Source organism: Colias philodice, chromosome 18, assembly GCF_061535455.1.
Source record: "Colias philodice isolate Cphi_HAF_F1 chromosome 18, ilColPhil1 Martin Lab GWU primary, whole genome shotgun sequence".
Lineage (NCBI taxonomy): Eukaryota > Metazoa > Arthropoda > Insecta > Lepidoptera > Pieridae > Colias > Colias philodice.
This window is the reverse complement of record NC_143103.1, coordinates 5,954,862-5,976,239: the sequence shown is the minus strand read 5'-3', so window position 1 is coordinate 5,976,239 and position 21,378 is coordinate 5,954,862. Positions and strand designations below refer to the sequence as shown.

The 21,378-nt window shown below is 32.8% G+C and overlaps 1 long non-coding RNA gene across 1 annotated transcript; it reads left to right on the top strand.

The window, feature by feature from the left end:
* The first annotated feature begins 259 nt into the window (after positions 1 to 259).
* LOC149480479 (uncharacterized) lies at positions 260 to 19,760 on the top strand. The gene is made up of 4 exons (XR_016316978.1): positions 260 to 342; positions 619 to 717; positions 18,199 to 18,623; positions 18,908 to 19,760. It is a non-coding gene; the product is annotated as an uncharacterized LOC149480479 (long non-coding RNA).
* The last annotated feature ends 1,618 nt before the right edge of the window (positions 19,761 to 21,378 follow it).

The window sequence follows — 21,378 nt, the reverse complement described above, 5'->3', positions numbered from 1 at the left end:
ATATTCAATATAGCATATTTTCGAAAAATAATTAAATATGAAAATAATAAAACATAAAATATTATTAGACTCCTAACAGTTGGATTTTAATATAATACATATTATTATGTTTCTAAATTATTTTATTATTATTTTAATATATTTTTTAGATTAGATTACGTATTTTAAATATTTCTTATTAATTAAAATATATTTTAATTAAAAAAAATACATAACTGTGAAATTGTCTATTCCCACTTTTTTCGTAATGTTTGCAATTATTTTTACTTCCGGTGGGAAATAAGAATAAACGCCCCGCGCCCGCGCCAATTCTCTTCCATTAACATTTCATCTGTTCGCAGGGTAAGTCGATTTACATATTTTATTATTAATTATTGGTCTCATATTGTACTTGGAGTGATTAATTAATGATTTGAGTTTTATTGTTGTCTTTCTTTATACATTTTCCTTACTAACAATTAAATTTGTTACTTTAGGTAATTATAAAATATAAAAAGACTTCATTTCAATTCATGATGATTTATTCTTTTGTTTTTTTTCAATGGTTTAAGTAATAAAAACAAGTGATGTCTGATTTTTAATGCTTTGTTTTTTTAAATAGTCATTTATCGTTTTCAGTAACTTCGAGATTCTACGTGACTTCGTGCCTCAACATGTTCCAAGCATCATCTAGCAACAATGGCGGCAACGCAGCGGCAATGGCGTGCATCGCTACCGGTAAGCTTTATTCAATTTATTAGGTTTAAAGTCAATTAATATACCTACATATATTTTCATAAGGCTCTGTTAGGTAGGTAATCAATCACTTTTATCTTTTATTGTGCAAATTGAAATGTTCTGAATAAGTTGATACCTACTTTTAATAATAACAAAGATTTTTTTTATAAAATTGGTATCTGATGTTTAACATCTTAATACCTACGTAATTACCGTTGTTGTCATGTGTGTCTATGTACTTACTACTTACCTTATAGGTTACAGAATAAAGTCATTTTCTTTAACATAAAATAGAATAGAAAATAATATTTTAAAATAATATATAATAATATGTATAAATGTAGTAGGTAATAAGTCGGTAATATATTTTTTTTCCTAATTTGTTGTACTTACATCGAAATGAGCGGGAATCGCGAACCGGCAACGCGCGCGACGAGCGGGCGCGCCGCTCGCCGCGGACGGCGTCGGTCGCCATTTTGTGTGATAGATATATTTATTATAAAAATAAATTAGATATTTGGTAATTCATTCAACATTGTAAATATCCTTAAATAGTAAAAATTTAATTATTATAAATCATGAAATTGTCTCTGATCATTCAAACACATGTTAGGTATATCAATGTTCTGTATTTTAACGTATGTTATAAGGATACATACCTACCTATTTTCTTTTTAATGAAAGCTTTCTGCCAGTGAGTAGTTAAAATTGGTCCAGACGCTTTGAAAATTTGTATGTAATTGAACGTATATTATATATTTTATTTTATATTTATTTATTTTTAACTTATCTGTGGGTATAGATAAAGTATTGATATTTTCGGTTTAATTTCAATTAATTCTTCACATTATGTAGCGAAGTTAATTTACACTATTATATTAGAAAACTAGCGACCCCGGCTTCGCACGGGTGCAATGGCGGCTGGCCGGTAGGTACCTACCGCCGCAAACGCTATGTCCCGCAATTTTTAAATCTGTAATATTTTCGAAAATATTCACTTAAGTCATACGGTGTAAAGGGCCATATAGATCTATATTAAATGAACAATGTATTCAAGGTATTTAATTGGTTAAGGATTAATGCTGTATTAGTTAAAATCGCTTCGAAAATTAACCATTATTCATTGTCGTAAAAAGTAAATGTCAGAAAAAAGTTATTGTGGGTTATCCATAAGAGATAGACATAATATACATATTATATATAACCATCACGGACTTTTCTATAGACCTTTTCAGTGTTTACAATACTTAGTATATTATTTTGATAAAACTCGTTGGGTTCAGCCTGCGTTTGCAATGTAAGCGGAAAAAATGCGTTTGATAAAATTATTTGCGACATCACATTAGAAACCTCAAAAATAACAGTACTCCATTATTTAATGGATGTTATTATACATATTATAAACCTTCCTCTTGAATCACTCTTATCTACCTATTAAAAAAAACCGTATCAAAATCCGTTGCGTAGTTTCAGATTTAAGCATACAAAGGGACATAAGGAAATAGGGACAGAGAAAGCGACTTTGTTTTATACTATGTAGTGATAGTGATGTAGATAGGTACTTACTTTCAACATTAAAGCGAGATTTATAAACCAGATTTTAGAATTACATAGGAGACGGAAGGACGACTAAGTTGTATCATATACCTACTAGAGTCATTTTACTTGATAGGTAATGAGATTAATTTTAATTTGATATTACAAATATATAAGTTATATGTATACCTACATGATTTAATAATTGCCAATAACAGTATGTAAACTATTTCCATAAAATAATAACATTCCATCATATTACGTAAGTACATAGTTTTGATAGGATTAAAATTAACATGATAAATAATTCTAGATATGTTTGATTATACGAGTATAATATTATACTGAAACGTAGATCGTCGCGAATATTTTTTTATAGATTGCGGGGTAAGGTAGAATGACGCCATATTTTCTATTCGTATTTAGTAGCGAGCTTAGTATTTTTTTTAGAGTAGTTTCGACTCCTTTTTCATTTTGGATCTCATTCTCAACCCATATCTAATCGATTTATATTTTTGTGTTACGAAATTTTAGAAATGAAGTAGTGATTTCACTAGGGATACTTTCTTTAACATATTTCATACGGATTTGTATTTTATAATCATAGGTACAACGCATTATTCTTTGTTTGGGACATTTCAATTTGCTTAACAAATTATAAATAAATTGTGCGGCACTATATAAATATTATGTTACTTCTGACCTGATAAAATCTCATTCTGTTTTTATTATTATTTTAATCGGTCAAATTATTATTAAAGGGTCAACGCATCAAGCCGATCCCCGGTTTAAGGGTAACAACGCACAATGTGTCGCGATGGCAACATGCGCGGCTGTTTACTCTTCTATTCTAAATAGAGCCGTATTTTCTCAGGAAAATATTGACACTATTTTAGACTTTGGTGACATGTTATACATTCAAGTAAGACCACTTGGGGTTGCGCATAATCATCCTCATTTATATCCTGAAGAATTGCCTTCTGATATACGTGTAGGGACCTATTTGGCTAATATTAAATCGATGGCAGACAACGATAGTTGGATCGACAACGGACTGTTTCCCACATGTGACAGCGACATAGCCACTTACACTTTACAATTAAAATTAATCCTAAAAAATAAAATATTTCACACTGCACATAACGACTCCACACATAGCTACCTTTTCACCGGCGCTAATAATACGATATCTTTTTGGAGGTCAAATAATTCATATTTTATTTTTAATAGCCATAAAGTAGACGCTAATAATAAATACGTCCATAACTCGCATTCGGTAGGAGCCGCACGTCTCTTTCAGTGCAACAATTTAGATACTCTTGCAAAGTTTTTGTTTTGGAATCCGGCGTTTGGTAGTCAATATCAAATTCATAAAATTATTTTAAATCATTTTCATAGTGTAAATATTATTAATGAATTAGTTAGTGTAGACAATCAATTAGTTAATGTAGACGACCCTAAATTGTCTAATTTAAAACCGATAGTTTTAGTTAATAAAGGTATACCCCCAAAATATGACCCTAAATTAAATTCCCTAAAACCAAAAGTTTTAATTCAAAATATTCGCGACCCTAAATTAACAACACTGACACCCGTTGTCTGCATAACAAAATTATCCGACGTTAGGATTGTAGGTAAAAAACGCGGTAGACCGGCTAAATATAATAACAAACAAAACAATATAAACGTAGATTCAGATAGTTCATCAGTAAATTCAGTAGAAGTAGGACGTAAGAGGGGACGACCAGGTAGGCGATCTATAGATGCAAATTCTCATTTAAAAGCGGTCACAAAGTATAATGAAAAACATCCCGAGGTTAATAGGCAGGCAGTTCAGAAATATAACGAAAGCAATCCTGAAATTCATAGGCGGGCAGTTCAGAAGTATAGTCAGAGTAATCCAGAAGTTAATAGGCAAGCCGTTCAAAAGTATAGTCAAAGTAACCCAGAGGTTAATAAGCAAGCAGTAGATAGGTACAATGAAGTAAATCGAAATTTAGACGTTGAATTACGGAATTCAAACAATTTAATAGGTACAAAGAGTGGCGACGGCTTAACTGTCGTCAAATTGTATAGTTTTAAAAACATTTCATTATTAGATAGGGAAGCGTTTTTGTGTAGGCACTGTAATGCTAGATTGTTCTTTGAGGAAAAGAATCGTATCAAGTGGTGCTGTGGGGCTGGCGCTTATAACGTTCAAAATTTCCCGCCTTTAAATGAACCATTTTATAGCTTTCCTTCTTTTTTGCATAAACCTAGGGCTTATAATAATTTATTTGCTTTTAGTGCTTTAGGCGTTTCACACGGATTTCAACATCCGACAACGGGGGTATCATTTTTAAAAATTCAAGGGAGGGTTTATCACAGAGTTTTCGATCTTGCGTACTCAGAAACTACTAATCCGGCTGGACTTTACATCTATGATAACAGTGAGCGAGAGAGCCTCGCTACAAATTTAAATTTAGATTTAACTGTCATTCGATCGATTACAAATTTCTTGCATAATCACAACCCTTATATAGAGTGCTTCAAGCGGCTGAGCCAAGAACCATCCGACCACGCACACCTCATTTTTGAGCACACCACACGACGCACACATGGCAACATTCTCGGTGATATGCCTTTAGGCAACGAGATTGCTGCCATTATAAGCAATGAGCAGGAGCGTTACATTCCTCGCGCCATTGCAATCTGGAAAATTGGAGACAAAAAGCCTCACACAGTAGATATAATGCATCCCCTATATGAAACTTTTCAATATCCATTATTGTATCCGCACGGTAACCCTGGATGGTTTCCTAACAAAACGGACAATAATGGAGCAAAACTAACCCAAAACAAATATGTTAGATGTCTCCTTCTGAGCGAATCCCGTTTCAACGATTTTAATCGTTTGTCCGAAGAGTGGTTAGTTGATATGCAATGTAGGATTTTAGAAGAAAGACTTCGTTACCTGTATAACATCCAAAAAGGTAACACGGATAATGCTCTCCGTTCCGCTCCATTAAGAGAAGTAGAGTCAGTTTTACAGCAGATCAGTGTAGATGAGACTATTCGAGGAGAGGGTGGGGTTGTGCCTGGTAGAGTTTATTTGCCAAGTAGTTACACGGGGGGGCCTAGATATATGAAGCAAAAGTATATGGATGCTATGGCAGTAGTTAACAGATTAGGATTGCCATCTTTTCTTTTAACTTTAACTTGCAATCCCAAATGGCCTGAAATACAAAATTCAACAACAGGTCATCATAATACGCCTTCAATTTGTGCTAGAGTTTTTAACATTAAATTACAACAACTTTTGAGGGATCTTCGCACAGGGGTTTGGTTTGGTAAAATTGTTTATATTTTATATGTAATAGAGTTCCAAAAACGGGGATTACCACACGCTCATATCTGTTTTGCAGTCGAGGGTGGTGGCCCCGTTCACGGTACTGATGTGGATAAATTTATTAGAGCAGATATTCCTGACGCTTCAGAAGTTGATGGAAAATTAAGAAAAGCTGTTTTAGATTACATGGTACATGGTCCATGCGGTCCGCCGCATAGGACAGATTTAAAATGTTGGGATAGTGAAAAAAAAAAATGTACAAGCTATTTCCCAAAACCAGAGACAGAAGTCACATATTGTAATGATAAAGGGTTTATTAACTTAAAGCGTAATAGTAAGAATACAGCCACCATTAAGTACAGAGGGAGGGATGTAGAAATTAGTGATTTGTGGATAGTACCATACAACGCTGCACTTCTTCTTAGATATGATTGCCATTTAAATTTAGAATCAGTGTCCACTCGAACAGTCATTAAATATCTCTTTAAATATATGACTAAAGGTCCAGACGAGGCTCGAGTCGCCATTGTTCCAGATGAACTAAAAAATAACGAAATAGAACAATACGTCACAAAACGATACATCGGTTCTGGTGAGGCTGCTTGGAGAGTTTTTGAGTTTGACGTCACGGGACGTGAGCCTACTGTAAAGATGTTAGACGTGCATTTAGAAAATCATCAATCAATTTTTTTTAAGGCGGGAAATGAAGCGCGTGCAGTTCAGAATTCGGGTTCGGATCTCGTCACGTATTTTAATCGTCCCCTCGGTGAAGAATTCGATAGTTTAACATATTTAGATTTTTACGAGAGGTATATCGTTCATTCCAGCCGCCCCTCAACAAAAAATACAACCATTTATAATATGACCAACGGTAAATTTTTGACGAAAAGACAGAGGGGAGAAATAGTGACGCGTTTATTTTGGGTCGCGCCCAACAGAGGTGAACAATTTTATTTAAGATTACTTTTAGCTTTACACCCCTGCCGTAGTTACAGGGATCTTTATAACTTGGGTGGTCCAAATTGTAACACATTCCAGGAGGCCGCTAAAGCCGTTGGTATCGCCAACGATGAAGCCGAATACGAGATAGCTATGCAGGAAGCTTCATGTTTTTTGACCGGACCACGCCTGCGTAACTTTTTTGTATTATTGGCTGTTAACGGGGTAGCAGTAGCGACACTGTGGGAAAAATTTAAAAATGAGCTAGCTGAAGATATACTTAACCGCGTAAATAACGATCCGGATAGAGCGTACACCCAGGCCTTGGTTCAAATTGACCGTCTATTGCGAAAACATGGTTCGTGTTTGTTAGAGCAAGGTTTGCCTGACGCGCACGATGACACCACCGAACTAGGTCGTGAGAAGGCTCTACACGATGCAGACGGGTTACGCGAATTTGTGGATGTTTGGACGCCCAAGCTGTCTCATGACCAGCGGCAAGTGTTCGAATATGTGCAAAATTTGCTCACTGATCACGGTTTTCGCAATAGTAACGAAAGTGCTATTTATATAGACGGTCCGGCAGGCACTGGTAAAACGTTGCTATTAAATACGATAGCAGCGTACGTGAGGGGCGTACTCAACGGTGTAGTTTTATGCACAGCGAGTTCAGGTATTGCCGCGCAGAACTATGACGGCGGTATGACTGCGCACAGTATGTTTAAGTATCCGTTAAGCGCTATTGACGATTTAGGCTATTGGTATGTAACAAACGGAACCCAGAGAGCTGAACTCATACTACACTCCGATTTAATTATTTACGACGAAGCGCCGATGGTACACAAGTACCTCATTCATTTGTTAGATAGGTCTTTGCAAGACTTGACAAAGTCTAATAAAAGTTTTGGGGGAAAGGTTATCATTTTTGCTGGAGATTTTCGTCAGATTCCGCCCGTAGTTACCAACGCCAAGTGTCATTCAGATATATTTAATGCGTCAGTAAAATCATCGCCCTTATGGCGGAGTTTAAAGACGTTTTCACTAACTACACCTCAGAGGTGTAGTGAAGACAGTGTTTTTTCCGATTTTTTGCTTCAAATAGGTTCAAATAATTTGCCTTTACATTCGGTAAAGGTCGGTAGATCTTGTCAAAATTTAATAGACCTTTCACTTTTATCATTTACTACTGATTTAAATGAGTTAATTAATTTTGTTTTTTCGGATTTCCTTTTAGAAAACGAGCCAGAAGTTTGTATAGGTAGGGCCATTCTTTCCACTCACAATTCAAATATTAGAGAAATAAATAGGACTGTATTAGACCGTTTGCCAGGCGACCTTTTACATTTCTATTCAGTAGATAAAACGGCTACGGATGACACTGACGAATTGTATTTAGGCGTAGACGTGTTGAATAGTATGCACCCTAAAGGTATACCAGAACACGATCTCACTTTAAAAGTAGGATGTATTTGTATAATAATTCGTAACCTTAGTTTTTCAGATCATTTAGTTAATGGTACAAAAGTTATAATCGTAGCGACTTCACCTCGATTAATAACAGTTCGCAAACCGGGAATAGCCGAATTGTTTTTTATACCGCGAATCATGTTTAAAGCCCCCATTGATCATAATAGTCCAATAGAAATGTGTCGATTGCAATTTCCCCTTCAGGTGTGTTATGCAATGACCATTCATAAGAGTCAAGGTCAAACTATTAATAGGGTCGGCATAGATTTAAGATCGGACGTATTTAGTCACGGACAGTTGTACGTGGCATTAGGTCGCGTACGGGATAGGAACGATTTAATGCTTCTTGTACATAGGGAAAAATTAATTAACGGTAAACCTTACGTAAATAACGTCGTCATTCCACAGTTACTTTAGGGATTTCCCACCATGCATTACACTATTCACTTTGCTTGGTAGATTGACGAGTTACACTTGCAAGCATTACACACTCGGCTTCCTGGAATGAAATTGTTCACCTCCGTTCTATATCAGAAATCAATTATTAAAATCAAATCATGTTGCCAACGTTTACATTGTGCGTATTTTTTTATGAACTCTTATCATCACGACGCTAACATTAAAAAACGAATTGATTCTACGTTAAAGTTGAAACACTGTGTAACAAATTATTTGTATTAAAGTAAAATGCGAGAGCGAATGTATAAGTTTGTTATTGGTTTTAAGGTTGTATGCGCATTGTCGAGTATTTATATGTCAGTGGCGGTGACAGTAATTTATAAAATTGACTGAACTTTTCTTATATATAATAATGTTATAATGGATATGTAAAGTCATAGCAGCTGCTTGGTTCATAGGAATTTAAATGGATTTGAATGGACCTTATCGGCTCGGTGACAGGTGGAAATGCGTGTCGAGAGTCCTCTGCAAGGCGGTAGGTCGTGAGTTCCGGAGCCGGCGGCCGGCCGTGGGAGGCGCAGGAGCGACTCTGTCGCAGAGGTGAGTGCGGTGCCCTAAGTCACTTTGCATTGGCGCTGCGTCGCGCCTGCAGTGATGGCGGTGACTAGATGTAGACAGTGTCGAAACAATAGAATATTACGATTGATAATGCGGGGCGTTTCTCTCAAGTTGTATGTATTAATATTTATATTACATCTCATATAATATGTCATAATTGTGCTAACCTAACCAAAATATTTGCGTATTTGAAAAAAAATGGACAGATCACGGATACACAAAATAAAAACAATTTTATGTTCCTATAAATAATTGTTATTTATTCTAAGTATCAAATTTGATAAATGTTGAGTGAATGTTATCACTATCATGTAAACAAAATTTAAATGGATATGATTATTAATATTATTTTATTAATATACCGAGAAATATTCACAAAACGAAAGATGTCGTTTACTTTAAAAGTCAAAGCAGTATCATGAAAGGTCGGGAACCTTCAGATGCTGGGAAATGTTACCCAGGCATTTTTTTTTTTCTTTTTCATATAAATCGCATTTTACTTTTCCAAAAAGCTGGTACATCTCAGTAAAATGAGCATTCTTTCGATTTCTTTTGCTGCAAAGATTTCGTAGTGGGATTATGTTGTAGGCAATAAAAAGCAAAACAGAATATTGTTCATTGACTATTAAATAAAAATAATCATACTTTTACATTTAAGTTGTGCTTTAAATTCAGTGATTTAACTTTATTTATGGTTATTTCCGAGATACCAAATTAGGCTTATTTTTCCGAAATTAACCGAATAGAAATAATATTTATTAACTATCAAATTATGTGGTAATATAAAATGTGCTAACCCTAAGCTTCTTTTGATGCTGAGCAATGTTGTAAAATATAGATCGCTACATTATTAGGTAATTTTGCCCATCATTGTAACTTTTGTTTAAAACAACCTTCAGTGGTAGTTATAATATTTCAAACGTTATTTAATGACATATTATGAGTAAAAGAAACCTGTGTTTTCGCCATCATGCACAAACTATCAACTTGAATTTTCACCATTTTTTTTTTCCCGCGAAATAACACATGATATTCAATGAGTTACAACAAGTTGCTGATTTAAATTAGCGACACACACAATAAGCAGTGTTGACAGACAAATTAACCAACTATTTTACACCAAATACTTTGAATGTTGCCAAAGTATGAAGGTATTTTAACAATTTAAAAATTTGCATGAAGTGTTCTTCAAAGCAAAGCTGATGACCCATTGTACGCCAATCATCACATTTTCAGTACCCAATCACTTTATTACTTTATCTATGAATATTTTATTCGTATTATTATTTATCAAAATACAAACTCGATGCCATAAAGCATTGGTAGCACATCTCGTCTCTCTTTGCTTGAAGTGTTCTTCAAAGCAAAGCTGATGACCCATTGTACGCCAATCATCACATTTTCAGTACCCAATCACTTTATTAATTTATCTATGAATATTTTATTAGTATTATTATTTATCAAAATAAAACTCGATGCCATAAAGCATTGGTAGCACATCTCGTCTCTCTTTGCTTGAAGTGTTCTTCAAAGCAAAGCTGATGACCCATTGTACGCCAATCATCACATTTTCAGTACCCAACCACTATATTAATATACCTATGAATATTTTTTTAGTATTAATTTATTATTTATCAAAATACAAACTCGATACCATAAAGCATTGGTAGCACATCTTGTCTCTCTTTGCTTGAAGTGTTCTTCAAAGCAAAGCTGATGACCCATTGTACGCCAATCATCACATTTTCAGTACCCAATCACTTTATTACTTTATCTATGAATATTTTATTCGTATTATTATTTATCAAAATACAAACTCGATGCCATAAAGCATTGGTAGCACATCTCGTCTCTCTTTGCTTGAAGTGTTCTTCAAAGCAAAGCTGATGACCCATTGTACGCCAATCATCACATTTTCAGTACCCAATCACTTTATTAATTTATCTATGAATATTTTATTAGTATTATTATTTATCAAAATAAAACTCGATGCCATAAAGCATTGGTAGCACATCTCGTCTCTCTTTGCTTGAAGTGTTCTTCAAAGCAAAGCTGATGACCCATTGTACGCCAATCATCACATTTTCAGTACCCAACCACTATATTAATATACCTATGAATATTTTTTTAGTATTAATTTATTATTTATCAAAATACAAACTCGATACCATAAAGCATTGGTAGCACATCTTGTCTCTCTTTGCTTGAAGTGTTCTTCAAAGCAAAGCTGATGACCCATTGTACGCCAATCATCACATTTTCAGTACTCAACCACTATATTAATTTACCTATGAATATTTTTTTAGTATTAATTTATTATTTATCAAAATACAAACTCGATACCATAAAGCATTGGTAGCACATCTTGTCTCTCTTTGCTTGAAGTGTTCTTCAAAGCAAAGCTGATGACCCATTGTACGCCAATCATCACATTTTCAGTACCCAATCACTTTATTAATTTATCTATGAATATTTTATTCGTATTATTATTTATCAAAATACAAACTCGATGCCATAAAGCATTGGTAGCACATCTCGTCTCTCTTTGCTTGAAGTGTTCTTCAAAGCAAAGCTGATGACCCATTGTACGCCAATCATCACATTTTCAGTACCCAATCACTTTATTAATTTATCTATGAATATTTTATTAGTATTATTATTTATCAAAATACACTCGATACCATAAAGCATTGGTTGCACATCTTGTCTCTCTTTGCTTGAAGTGTTGTTCAAAGCAAAGCTGATGACCCCCTGTACGCCAATCATCACATTTTCAGTACCCAACCACTATATTAATTTATCTATGAATATTTTATTAGTATTAATTTATTATTTATCTACTGAATGAACTATATACTGAAGCCCTATGCTTCTTGAGGAGATAAAGGAACAATCATCAACATTATTTTATTATAAGTATCGAAATATAAACTCAGCACCATAAAACATAAGAGGTACATCTTGTCTCCTCTTTTCTATTCAAAGCAAAGCTTATGATTGGGTAATAATATACAACATTTTCAGTACTTAAATTGTAAATTATACCCGAATCCTCATAAATTGAAACTTTGATTACAGATTATATATTATAATAATCACACCTGCGCAAAGCATGCATATGCATTTACGAGTATTTTATGTAAAAAATATTGTAACAAGAATATTATGGTTATTCATCACATCGAATAAATTCAAGCGTTTGTTACTAACGTAAATAATATAAAGGGTGGAATTTTTACTTCTTAGATTATTTCGTATGCCTTTAATTTGCATAAATTAAAATGTATTTTTAATTATTCTATTTAAAACGGCAAATTGTTTAATAGCTACCAAAAAAAATACATAAAAAATATCAGAAAAAAGAAATATACAAAAAAAACACACAAAAAAGAACATAAACAAAAAAAAATATCAGAAAAAAAGAAATATACAAAAAAAGACAAAAAAAACACTAAAAAGAACAAAAAAAAACGAAAAAATAATAATGATAGAACATCAAGAATATATTTGCCGCATCAACGAAACAAGAAACAAATACTGGAATTACATACGTTATCTAATTAAAATAGCCATTTTACTATTATAATAAACAGTCATAGCCATTTTACTATTATAGAAAGCAATGAAAACATTGGTCAGACGCAATAGCCAAACAAACATGAGTGACATGATGACTTTTTCTCACTCCAAAAATGTCTCGAAGCTGACAAAAGAAATTTTCTGTTCACCAAAGGAAACGTCGTAAGTGGACAAAATCCTTGATAAAAGCCAAAGAAAATTGACTATCACAGTGAAAGTTCACGGTAAATATAATATATGTAATTAAAAAAAATGGCATTATGATCCAGTTGCCGTCGTATGTGAGGTCACAAAGTTTTGGAACTAAACTGAAGTGCAAATTATAACCGAACGAACATGAAACTAAAATCCTAATATTAACGACATCAAATACAACACTGAAGGCTATGCTTTTATGATTGATTTGTATGATAATATTTTCTGAAACGACATCCAAACAAGAACATGAATTCTATCCGGTTGCTGATCGCACTCGCTGGGCTTCCCAAAAGGGTCTCACCCGGTGGGGTTGATCGCACGGATCCTGCAAGCAAGTGGAGTTAATGAATTTTAATTTACCTACATAAAAATACTTGACTGTATTCAGTATTGAAGTATGGTGGAATAGTTCGATATATATGTGAATAGCGTTTATTTAGTAATTCCAGTATTTTGAATCACCTCAATCAAGCAAGATCAAGATTTATTTTATAATTTAGTATAAAAAAATGTATTCGTATTAATTTATTCTTTCATCTCGTTTTAAATGGAACTAAAGTTTAAAACAAATGTTGGTTGTCGATTATTATGTACTTATGAAAAAAAAATATATTAACATACACGTTACGTTGTCAACAGTTATTTTAAAATAAATTAAAGTTATAATATTGTAATTCGTATTGCAAAAATAAAAACTTTCTTCCTTACTTTTACTCTGCCTTCTCTTCTTCGAGAGAAACTTTATTGAATTAAAGTATCAGGCAACTCTTCTATTTTTTCGCTATACCTTCTTATGTAACTCGCCCTTTTCGTTTCGTGTTATTTAATTACACCACTGTGCCTATTCTTCTTTCTCTTCTTTATATCTTCTCTAAATTCTTCTTAATACGTTATAGTTTATACTATGTGTAATTTAAAAAAAAGTCAACGTTAACCTGTAATATTAAGAACTCATTGTATATAAAGTACATACTATCATTATGTAAAATACATTTTATCTTAATGTACCTAATGTTGGAATACAGCTGGTCGACTGGTTATTTATTTTGTAATTTGAAACATTTCATTGCTTGCTTGCTTAAAATAATTAAAGTGACTATGTAGTAAGTACGGTTATCGTACAAACTCCAAACCTATCGAGAACTGAAGAATTGTTATACTAACTAAGTACAATCAATTGCTTTTTTCACATGCATATAATATATCTATAAAATATAATTTTAGTTTTTATTAGATACATAAGTAGAACATTTATGTTTACGTATCACCTATAAGTTTTTGTTATTTACAATATTTTATTAAGACAATGTAAAATGTATGAAATACTCTAAGAGTTGAAAACATCTTTTGTTAGTATGATAACCATATTCTTGAATATTTTCCAACGCAAAAAAAAACTACATTATCAAAAACAATTAATCAATATCATAATTACTTCGAAAATGCATAGTGTCTTATTGTGATTTTTTTACCAAGGATATCTTTGCCCGAAGATCAATTCATAAGTCAATTTTTAAATTGCAAAAATACCTTCATACTTTGGCAACATTCAAAGTATTTGGTGTAAAATAGTTGGTTAATTTGTCTGTCAACACTGCCTATTGTGTGTGTCGCTAATTTAAATCAGCAACTTGTTGTAACTCATTGAATATCATGTGTCATTTCGCGGCAAAAAAAAATGGTGAAAATTCAAGTTGATAGTTTGTGCATGATGGCGAAAACACAGGTTTCTTTTACTCATAATATGTCATTAAATAACGTTTGAAATATTATAACTACCACTGAAGGTTGTTTTAAACAAAAGTTACAATGATGGGCAAAATTACCTAATAATGTAGCGATCTATATTTTACAACATTGCTCAGCATCAAAGAAGCTTAGGGTTAGCACATTTTATATTACCACATAATTTGATAGTTAATAAATATTATTTATAACGAAGTCGGTGCAAGTGACATTTACCCTCAGACGCGATACTTGTCCACCCGTTCAACTTAACGGAATAACAATTCCCCAGTCAGAAGATGTGCGTTACTTGGGTATATACTTGGACAGACGTCTTACATGGAAGAAACATATATTCACAAAAAGGAAAGCTCTTAGTGTACAGTTTCGCAAATTGTACTGGCTCTTGGCGCGTAACTCTGGCCTTTCACTGAACAACAAACTTCTTTTGTACAAGTCTATCCTCAAACCAATTTGGTCATATGGAGTTGAACTTTGGGGTACTGCAGCTCACTCTAATCTGGAAATTATACAACGTTTCCAGTCAAAAATACTTCGTATCATATCTCGAGCTCCGTGGTTCATTAGCAATTGTCATCTTCACCGTGACTTGTTTATTCCAACTGTTAAAGAGGAAATTCTCAAGAAACTTAAGACATATAAAAGCCGTATAAAAAATCACCCCAACATACTTGTCTGGAACATGATGGAGCCCACTCGCACTTTTAAGCGCATAAAACGGAGAGCTCCACAAGACCTCCTTCAACCGTAGAATCAGACTCACCATGATCATAGAAAATATTATATGGAGACGCCACTGGGCGTTTGCCATGCATGCCAACATTAAAACTTTTAACCACCAGCTTAATGCTTAATAAGGCAGATTGCAGGTTTAGAGGAGATTTAAAAAAAAAAAAAAAAAAAAAATATTATTTCTATTCGGTTAATTTCGGAAAAATAAGCCTAATTTGGTATCTCGGAAATAACCATAAATAAAGTTAAATCACTGAATTTAAAGCACAACTTAAATGTAAAAGTATGATTATTTTTATTTAATAGTCAATGAACAATATTCTGTTTTGCTTTTTTTGTCTTTTTATTGCCTACAACATAATCCCACTACGAAATCTTTGCAGCAAAAGAAATCGAAAGAATGCTCATTTTACTGAGATGTACCAGCTTTTTGGAAAAGTAAAATGCGATTTATATGAAAAAGAGAAAAAAAAATGCCTGGGTAACATTTCCCAGCATCTGAAGGTTCCCGACCTTTCATGATACTGCTTTGACTTTTAAAGTAAACGACATCTTTCGTTTTGTGAATATTTCACGGTATATTAATAAAATAATATTAATAAACATGTCCATTTAAATTTTGTTTACATGATAGTGATAACATTCACTCAACAATTACGTTTTACATCTCACTACTACAACATATTGGCTGCATCATATCGATCGCTTGGCTTCATCCTACGGTGCTTCAAAGAATTCAAGGATCCTAAAACAGCGCTTGTACTTTACAACAACTTCGTTCGTAGTCGTCTGGAGTATTGTTGTACAGTCTGGAACCCATCTTATCAAACGCATATAATTCGGATCGAGCGTTTACAAAAATTACTGGTCCGTTGTCTAGCATTCAGAACTGGAATTGGTAAAACCTGCACAAGTTATCTGGACAGACTCAATAACTTCAAGATGTTGAGCTTAAAATCTCGACGTACAATGTTAGATATATTTTTCTTATATAAAATAATTAATAATTGTATTGATTCTTCTGAATTATTGGGCAGAATATGTATTAATGTCCCCGCCAGGATCCCTCGATATCCCTGCGCTATACTCAGAACTCCTCCATTTCGAACAAACTTATGGAAGCATTCCCCAATAGTTAGACTTACCCATGAGTACAACGTTGTTGCAGCAAAGTCGCGTGAAATTGATATATTTCACAATTCACTTGCGGTATTCAAGCGTATTCTTAATAAACATTTCAATGAAACATGTCGATAAGCACCATACTATTTACAATAAATTGTAATAATAATAATAGTAGTCAGCATTAGTTTTTTAATTAGTAATTAGTAATATTAGTAAAAACGATATTATTGCAAATTTGTTTTGGATCTACTTTGGTTAATTATTATTTGTTTGTTTGTATTTCCTGCATCAGAAATTGTATTTCATTTTTTCATTAAACTAACATGATATTGTTATCCGTTTAAATATACGATTGTTGTAATTTCCTATAAGTAAAGAAACATATAGGACTTATTGTTATTATACGATAAGCTATTTTAGTATTAAGAGTTTATAAATTATGTTTTCTTTGTTGGAAATTCTTAATAAAAATAAAAACATTTATCAAATTTGATATTTATTTTAAATAACAATTATTTATAGGAACATAAAATTGTTTTTATTTTGTGTATCCGTGATCTGTCCATTTTTTTTTTTCAAATACGCAAATATTTTGGTTAGGTTAGCACAATTATTATGACATATTATATGAGATGTAATATAAATATTAATACATATAACTTGAGAGAAACGCCCCGCATTATCAATCGTAATATTCTATTGTTTCGACACTGTCTACATCTAGCCACCGCCATCACTGCAGGCGCGCCGCAGCGCCAATGCAAAGCGACTTAGGGCACCGCACTCACCTCTGCGACAGAGCCGCTCCTGCGCCCGCCGCGGCGCGCGCCGGCCCGGCCACGTCTCGCCGCCGAGCGAGGCCGCTCGCGCGCAGCTCCGCCCGACACCGGCCCGGTACCGTCCGCGGATCCATTCCTTCCGTTGGACTAAAAGCGCCCGCTATCGTCTTTCATGATCCATCGTTATTCTATATTCGAAGGGCTATCATTTCATTTTTATAAATTGCATCACGTCCGACGTATATTTACAGTACAACGCGCTACATCATTACTTCTAATATCGTACTTTTACATTCGCTGAGCGCATTTTACAGTAATATTTAAATATTTTGTCTCGCTATGCTTCAATTTTCTATGTAGATCAATCAATTTTGTTTTTTAACATAAACTTACATGCACAACACAAACTATATTTTTGTGTACATAAAATCAATTAAGTTTAGTTTATAGGTATATAGACTAGAGTAAACTAGAGTAAATTAATTTAGATCGTGTAAATTATTGATGTAGAATGTAGATATTTTATTCATACATTTTATTTACGTGTATACCTAAGTATATATTTTTGATAGAATCATGGTTATATTTATTTAATTTTATTTTATTACACGCATAACGCTTTACTTAAACACGTGTCAATCATATACACACTTTACAATTTTTATTTCTTTTATAGTTAAGTATAATAGTAGTAATTAGTGTATATCGAGTACTTAGACGGTAGTTAGGTAACTCCGCCTGTGTTTGAGGGTGAATAGAATAAATTTTATGAGATTATTTTATTCTACCTCATCGCAGCCAGTCCCAAGCCTGGATAAAGGAGGAGGTGGTAGTTTTGCATTAATACAGAAAGTTCCAGATATAATTTGCTCAGTATGATGTGAAACACCTCGCTGCCAGTCAAAAAAATTGAAAACAGTGTTCCTTTTTGCGGATATTTGTCATAGGTTTATATTATCTTTTATAATCTTCTTATTATCTTTCTAAATTTATGATACAACTTATATAATATTTCATATATTTCATATTTTCCAGATCGCAGAAGACGGACAAACAACACAAAAGAATAGGTTTAATATGACAACATTAAATCACAAGTTAAGTATATTATATTTGTTTGGCATAATTCCCTGTTTGTCTAAAAAGGAGCATTAAAAAAACATAATATCTTGATTAAGTTTAGATAACAAAAGTATGGATGCAAAACTCTCAATAAATTTAAAAAAAGTGTATTAAAACGTTTAAAATTATTGCCAGTCATAAAAAATGAGGATAATCAAATATTTTATAAATGTTTTTTTTTTTCAGAAACGCCACAATTGATTCCCAGTAGAAATAGGAAAATATAAAAGACCAGTTTCATCCATAGGAAGAAAGATACTACTTATTTTACCAATAAAAGGACTTGAGGGCAAAATATTTTACATTACATATAAAGTTTTGATGAGAAAAAATATCAAGTTAAGTACATAATATATTTATTGACCTAATTCCTGTTTGTGAAACATTTAAACTGCATAAATGTAATAAATAACACATCATGATTAAATTTACATTTTAATCGACTTCGAAATTGGACTTATTCTCTTTTTCGCGTTGTTACATCATAATTTTTCACTGAGAAAACCGATTTTGAGAATTCTTTTTTTTTATTTGAAAGCTGCCTGCAATGTGGTGGTCCCAATTATTTGATTTAGTTTTGACAAATTGAAGGTTTTCATTAAATGTGGATTTTTTTTTTCAGAAATGCCATAAATTACTCTATAACATAAAGACAGTTTCATCAGGAGGAGGAATGACACAACCAATAAAAGGAATAATTGAAGTCAAAATATTGTACATATATAAAACAGGCTTTGTATCAGTACAAAATGGAATCACCAGTTAAGTATGTTAATTATATTTTTGGCCTAATTTTTGTTTATGAAACGATCAAACTACATAAAGTATTGATCAAAAATAGTTTCCTCAATGCAACCTCTGTTACTATTAGAACAAAATATATTTTTTTATAAATTTATACTATTAACCAATGATATTTTATGTATAGATACGTTATATACTCACAATATATCCAAAAAAAATGCTTCATATGCAGTGTCAGGCACACACAAATACAAGTTTCATTTTACTTAATTTATTACATTGACAGACTGTATAAGAGAGATGGCTCTAATAAAATGATATAAACAAAAAAGACAAAGATAGTTTGTCACTTCCGCGCAGGTGTAAGCAAAAGTCATAAGAATTCACCAATTAAATATAAATAAACAAATAGTTGCCATGGTAATTGGCATAGACTAACGACACAGAAGGTTCAATGTTATAGATGTTACCTTTCCTGCACAAGAAAACAAATGTGACAATTTCATTTACTATTTATTCATTATTATGATGTTGTATTAAAATGAAAAAAACTTTTTTGGAGATATAACTGTATTAAGTATTTATTACTAGCTGTGGTGTTCGTTTTCGGTCATCATTATTTCACCCGATAAACATTAAACACCCACTGCTGAGCATAGTCCTCCTTATAGAACTCCATAAGGACCGATCTTACGCTATTCGTTTCAAGGCAGTTCCCGAAACCCGTACAAGGTCATCGCTCCAACTTGTAGGATATAAAAAAAAGACGGGTTGCACTGGGGGAGTGCCGGCAGAAGTGAAAACTTGATTATTAACGTTCAGCATGTTTGATATTTTGGAATGGTATCCGTCTTAGTTCTTACGCATGGAATATAAGGGCTAAAAAAAAAAATCCGTCTTACGCTTTTTCGATCAGGCCACGTGTCCTGACGCGAGTTTAAGATTTTATACCCAACGCCGCTAAAGAAGTTTTTACTTCAATAATAGTGGTGCCTAGATGAAAAAAAAAGATGAAATAAAAGAAAGGATGAAGTAAAAGCCTTTTTTATCTAAAACACAAATAAAATTTATGTTCAATACCTATATAAAGAAAAGCAAATAGCATTTTTCGTCAGTAGCGATAATCTTTTCTTTAATGTATTCAACATCATTTTTGCAAACAAACATTTTTGCCATCACGATTTCATTGTACAATATAATAAATAGATAGATATATTTGTTAATTACATGCACTGTGTGGATTTAAATATAAAAATAATAAAGTATTTACCCAAATCGAAATTAATAAAATAGCCGTTCTATTTTTAATAATCGTATCTACATGATAATCTTTGAACACAGTGTACGCTAGCTTTGTCACACTAGTGATTGAAGCAATGTTTTATCCCTTTCATTATTTCAATAGAAGTGTCAAGCAAGTGTCATTCATAAAGAATTGTAAATTGTTATTTTTAATCTTAAACTGTAATAATTTAATATATTTTCCTGTGATATGATATTCCTTTATCTTTCTTTATTTTTTTGCACGAATACGTGCACTGTCTGAACACACAGGAAGGCATTTTCGACAACTTTAATGTACCTATCGGCACATGCGCTCACTGGGACCGGTGACAATCTGACTGATTGCATTGGTCCCAAATAGGACCAATTCACGGAATCAGTTTTGGTGCGTTGATGACGTATCTACCTCTTGTTTCTATATATAATATCATTGCTATTAACTATATTTGTTGTAAAATACATTAAAATCTTTAATTTCTAACTATAAAACTCTCGACACAAACAATAAGTTTTATAATAAACATCGCTGTTAAAAACCAAAGTTGTGACTTTCAAGAATTCATATATATATATATCTATTCATAAATTGAATTTCAATCTAATCTTTATTATGGACTATTCTTGATTTTTGATTGATACTCATACTCATGCATGTGAAAAAGGATAACAAAAATATGTATTCATATTTTAAACAATTTCAGCCAGACGCGCCAGGTGCTCAAAGCAGCGTCACTAAGAAGAAACACGTGAAAGCACGAAACAGACCACCATCGTGCTCCGTGGCTTTATCCGCATTGTTACGCTCCTATTGGTCTTAGCAAGATGTTATATTATATGTTTAGCCTTTAATATGTTGATCCGACCTGTTTTTATAATATTTATTCAAAATTTTAAGTTTATCCATGCACTACTGTTTACGTCTAGCCCGGGGTAGCATATTTTTTGCTTCGATTATTATTTTGTAAATCGCACCCAAAAAATATTCACGTTTTTTTTATACGTTACCTACGTTTTTTTTATGTATAGATTTTATTTAAGTTGTATGAAAAAATGTATTACTGTTAC